This window comes from Agelaius phoeniceus (assembly GCF_051311805.1).
Source record: "Agelaius phoeniceus isolate bAgePho1 chromosome W unlocalized genomic scaffold, bAgePho1.hap1 SUPER_W_unloc_2, whole genome shotgun sequence".
In the NCBI taxonomy this organism is placed as follows: Eukaryota; Metazoa; Chordata; class Aves; order Passeriformes; family Icteridae; genus Agelaius; species Agelaius phoeniceus.
In genome coordinates this window covers 4,876,682-4,881,995 of record NW_027509867.1, presented here as the reverse complement: position 1 = coordinate 4,881,995, position 5,314 = coordinate 4,876,682, and the positions used below count along the sequence as shown (strand labels likewise).

The window sequence follows — 5,314 nt, the reverse complement described above, 5'->3', positions numbered from 1 at the left end:
TGGGATTGGGAAAGTCCATGCAATGGCCTTTAGCCTAAAGGGTGTTCATTTGTCAGTACTACACCCATCTGAGCCAAAATGTCCCGACCAATAAGGCACTGCACAGTAGGAGGCAAAGGTACAACTGACAAAACACCCCGTACAGTTTTATTCTCAATAGTCACAGATAGCATGGGTGTTTTTCTTGCAAGTGTCAGGCCTCCAACTCCGGTTACTGGCATCGTGGTTGACTGCAATGGCCAATTGTGGGGCCAGAAATCCGGACTCACAATGCTGGAGTCTGCGCCGGTATCTAACAGTCCTACCAAGGTTTGCCTTTCGCCCTGATAATCCAAAATTACAGTGCGCTTTGGCCGTTCATTTAAATTCATTGTCAAAAGAGCAAGGCCTCCAGTGGATCCGAATCCATGCTCTCCTCTGGACTGTGCCTGACGAGGGGGTACAGTTTTAGCCAACTGTTGCAAAGGAATTAATTGAGCTATCCTTTGTCCTTTTTCGATACGCATTGGTGGAAAAAGAGTATGCACCATAATGGAAATCTCCCCTGTATAATCAGCATCTATCACTCCAGATAAAACAAATAATCCCATCATTGTAGCCAAGGAACGCCCTAAAAGCAAAGCTCCCATAGGTAATCCATCAATAATAAGTGGTCCCTTTACCCCAGTTGGAACCTTTTCTGGGTGAGTAGTTATCAGGGTTACTGTCTGCTGCTGCTGCCAGGTCCACTCCGAGGCTCCCGGTGGTGGCGGGCTGGAGGCTGGTTGAGCCGAGGAGGTGACAGCTGCTATTTGTGTCTGGGCGCGGGGAGCTGGTGGCCGGGAAGCAGAGCTGTGCCGGGCAGCCGCAGAGCGGGCGGACCTCCCGGAGCCCGCTGCTCCACAGGGGGCGGGAGGCCCGTCCTGCCGCCCCCTCGGCTCGGGGGTCGGGGCGGCTGCGGAGCGGAGCGGGACGGGAGGCGGCCGCGCTGCAGCTGTTAAGTTGCCCAGGACCGGGGCCGGCACGAGCCTCTCCGGCGGGGCGGCTGCGGGCGGCACAGCTGGAGTACGCGCGGCGCGGGGGCTGCTGCCCAAAGCAGGAGCTGATAGCTGCAGGGAGCTGCTGTCTGGAGCAGGAACTCGTGTCGGCAGGGAGCCGCCGCTTAACGTAGATGCCGGTGCCGGCAGGGGACCGCCATATGGGGCAGGAACCGAAGTCGGCGAGGGGGTGCAACTTAAAACAGGCGCTCATGTCGGTGGGGCCGTGTTGCTTAGAGCAGGCGCCGATGGGGGTGGAGAACTGCCGTTTAGAGCAGGAGCTAGTGTCGGCGGGGACCCAAACCAGTCTCTGTAACTCCTGTTTCTTTCACGGGCTGCAGTAGTCTGCTGGGCAGCTCTTTCCTCTGCCTGGTATTTCAAGAATTCAGCATGCATGAGTCGCCATAAATCTCCTAACTTTCTTGTGGCTTTATCAGCATCTATGACTGCCTGCCACAACTAATCCCCAAATATACGGCAGTCTGATAACCTGTGCACTGTGCAAGGAGTCTGAAAAAGTCTTTGAGCATACCCATGAGCTAACAACCCATGAAGCTCTTTCTACAAATCTATACCCGTAACCTTACGCTTATATAAAAAGCTAGAAAATAAATTATATGCTGCTTGCCTTTCTTTATCTGCGTTAAATGATAACAGTGCACTTCTTGCAGCTCTTTCAGGCTCCGGCAGCACGTATCAGCTGGGCCCCCCTCTGGGGTCACCCGGGGCTCGGCACCTTCCCTTTTTCAGCGGTGCTTTTGCCGTCCTCAGCTGCGATAGGACCTGAATTCCGCTCACGCTGCCGACTGTGGCTAGTCCCGACTTCCGGGGTCACCATTTGTCGTGAACGGTGGGAGAAATGCGACACACCATATGCATGAATAGCAAATCCCAAAGTTTATTGAAAACCCACACATATTTATATTGGTGTTAATGAAGCTCATACATATTGCAAAAGCTGAGCTCATTATTGGTTAAAACACACTTAGATCAACCATGCCTACTTCTATCTTCTAACAATTATTTTGCTTCTATGTTTGCATTCTTCTAACTTTTCTACCTAAGATAACTACATTTTCTGGCAAGCGATTTTCTCCCCCGTCTTCCCGTTTCAGAGAAGGTCACTGTGACCTTTGTCAGTGATTGGACACTGGTTGCTCAGTTCCCAGCTTGTTTCCCCTATCCTTATCCATCGGTATCACATCAAAATGTCCTTTCTCAGCTAACCAATTATCCAAAAAGCTCTCTACACCCTTGGCTCCACAAGGCTCTGAAGTGCCACAAAAGACCTTTGGTTCCACAAGGCCTCAAAGTGTAAAAATGACCTCCATGGTTTCATGAGGCCCTGTTGTGTCACAATGGACCTTTGGTTCCATGAGGCCCCAGAGTGTCACAATGGTATCCTTGGTTCCACTGGACCCTTCATCCCCTGGAGACCCACAGGGTTCACTGGAGACCCCTTGGTTCCATGAGGCCATGCCATGCTGTAATGGCCCTTTGGTTCCATTGGGTCCCAAAGTGTCAGAATAGTCTCCATTGTTCCATAAGGCCCCACAAAGTCACTGTCATGCCCTTGGTTCCACAGGGCCCCACAGTGGAACAATGGACTCCTGGTTCCATGAGGTTCCTAAGTCACAATGGTCTCCTTGGATCTGCAGTGTCAGTAGTAGCCCCTTGGCTCCATGTGGCCATGCTGTGTCACAATGGATTCATGGTTCCACCAGCCTTGCTGTGTCACAATGGTCCCTTGGTTCCAAGAGGTTTCTCAGGGTCGCAATGGTCTCCTTGGAGCTGCAGTATCACAATGGACCATTGGTTCAATGTGACCCCGATGTAGCAAAACGGATTTTGGTTCCATGGGGTTCTGCAGACTCAAAAAGGACCCTTTGTGCCCTGACTTTGCTCAGTGTCACAGCTGACTCCTTGTTCTAGGAGGCCCCACCACCACCAAATATCCAAAATATCAGAATAAGACTCCTTAACACTAATTTCTTTTTTAAGAGGATATCATTTATTTGGGTCTGAGGTCTAGTGAGGGATAACTCGTAACCTTATGTGGACATGTAATTCTACCAGCATCACTACATGCATATTACAATTTACCCATAAAACCCACCTCAAGTTCCCAGACTCAGTCCTTCGATTTTCTGTCACTGCAATCTTGAGCCAAATGTCTTCTTCTTGTCTTCCAACTATCCTTGGTGAGAAAGCAGCACCTGAATGCCTTATTCCTGTACTAAAAGTTCACAGGCACAGTGAAAATTGAATTAACCCTTTTGATATCAGGCCCATGGCTTTGTGTGGGCAGGCAGAGGCAGGCAGGAGGCAGAGCTGTCAGCAAAGGAAGGGCCCAGCCAGGTGGGGCAGCCAGGGGATGCCCACAGCCTGCAGGGACAGAGGTGCAGGGCAGGGACAACGTAGGACAGCCTGGGCTGCACAGGGCACAGGGATGGGCAGCAGCTGCAAGACAGCCCTGACAGAGCCAACTTGGGCAGCACTTTGGCCATGGCTGCTGGCCCTGGGCCTGAGGCCACAAGGGGACAAGTGACCCTTGCAGGCCTGGGGCCTCATTGCCTCCTTGTCCCTGCTCAGCAGCCTGGCAGGGGCCGCCCCATTCTCCTGCCCTTGGCATTGCCCATCCCCACATGCCAGTGCCCATCCCGGGAAGAGCCCTGAGCAATGAGGGAGGGACAGGATCTGCCGGGCCAGGGGCTGGGGCTCAGGCCTGGCCCTTTGCATTCTTGGAACACATCCAGGTTCACTCAGCACCAGAGACACCTTTGCCTTGCTTGTCCCCAGCTGTCATCACTGCCTCCAGAGTTCTGCTCTGACTGGAACCTGGGGACACTTTCTCAGTCGTGTCCCTGACAGGGATCTCTTCAAAATACAAGAAACTTCAGAGTTTCAATGCAACTGAGTTCTTGAGGTTTTTGTGACATCACTGAGGGGGTTGTGACATCACAGATCTGGCTGTGACATCCCAGAGTAGGATATGAGGCCATAGAGCAGACTGCCATCGCAGAGCAGCTGTATCACATCATAGGGTGACATCTCAGAGTTGGCTGTGTGACATCACAGAGGCTGTGTGACATCACAGGGGCTGTGTGACATCACAGGGGCTGTGTGAGGTCACTGGGGAGGTCACTCTGCCCCAGCCCCCCTCACAGTTCCCCCCAGAGCAGTCCAACCCTGCTCGTGCACAGCGGGGTCCCCTGTCCCCCCAGGTCCCCCCGCCCCCGGCGCCGCAGCCTCCCCCAGAGGATGTTCCATGAGATCAACCCCAGAGCCTGACACGGGGACGGGGGGCCGGGGCCCTGGGGGTGGCACAGGGGGACAGGGACCCCCCGGCAGCGTCCCCGTGTCCCCCAGGGCCAGAGCCTGGGCCAGGGCTCCTTCACCCTGGTACCAACGAGGCCTTGAGAGCGCTGAAAAAATCCCCAGCAAGGGATCAGCAAAAACCAGATTTAATATTAAGGGAAAGCAGCACAAAGTTCCTTGGCAAGAGTCATTCTGCTCCTGACTGGACACTTCAGGGATAGCAGGGAAACAAAGCAACAACAAAACCAAAAGAATCCAGGCAATCAAACCAGAAATGAAGTTGGAACAGTCCCTGTGTGTGTGTATGTGTGTGACACAAGGACAGTGAAGGCAAGGATAAAAGGAACATGGCCCAAAAGCTTAACAGAGCTCAAACTTACCGGGACTTAACTTATACCTTAATCTCAACTGATACCTTAAATGTCACAATTTAGCCAAAACCAGCAGCTAACAGTATTTAAGATAAATTATAACCTATGACTTTGCAATTTAACAGAGGATTAATATTTAACAGTACTTAGCCTAATAACTTACATTAAAATAACAACTTAGCAAAAGAACAACACTTTGCAGCGTTTAACTTCACATAGACCTTTTGACTTAACCTTGCCTACAGGCAATGTTTCATCCTGGGCGCACTTGGCATCAACAGCTTTCTTTGGCAGTGTGAGAACAGGGATGTTGTGCCACTGAGGGAACAAAATCAGTTCCCAGGGCTGCTCCTAAAGAAAGCAGGAGCTGGTTGGGCAGCAACAGTGCCTGGAACCAAGGGACCATTGTGACACTGTGGGGCCCTGTGAGACCAAGGGACGATTGTGACTCTGTGGGGCCCTGTGACACCAAGGGACCATTGTGACACTGTGGGGCCTCATGGAATCATGGAGAGCACTGTGACATTGCTGAACCTCATGGAACCAAGGGGACTGTACTGACTCTGTGTGGCTCCATGGAATGTAGGGATCCTTGTGACACTGAGAGGC

The 5,314-nt window shown here is 52.2% G+C and overlaps 1 protein-coding gene across 1 annotated transcript in view; it reads right to left on the bottom strand.

Moving 5' to 3' along the window:
- Positions 1–5,314, bottom strand: part of LOC143692675 (uncharacterized) — a 169,624-nt gene that overhangs the window by 146,756 nt on the left and 17,554 nt on the right. The gene's annotated exons all lie outside the window — the stretch shown is intronic.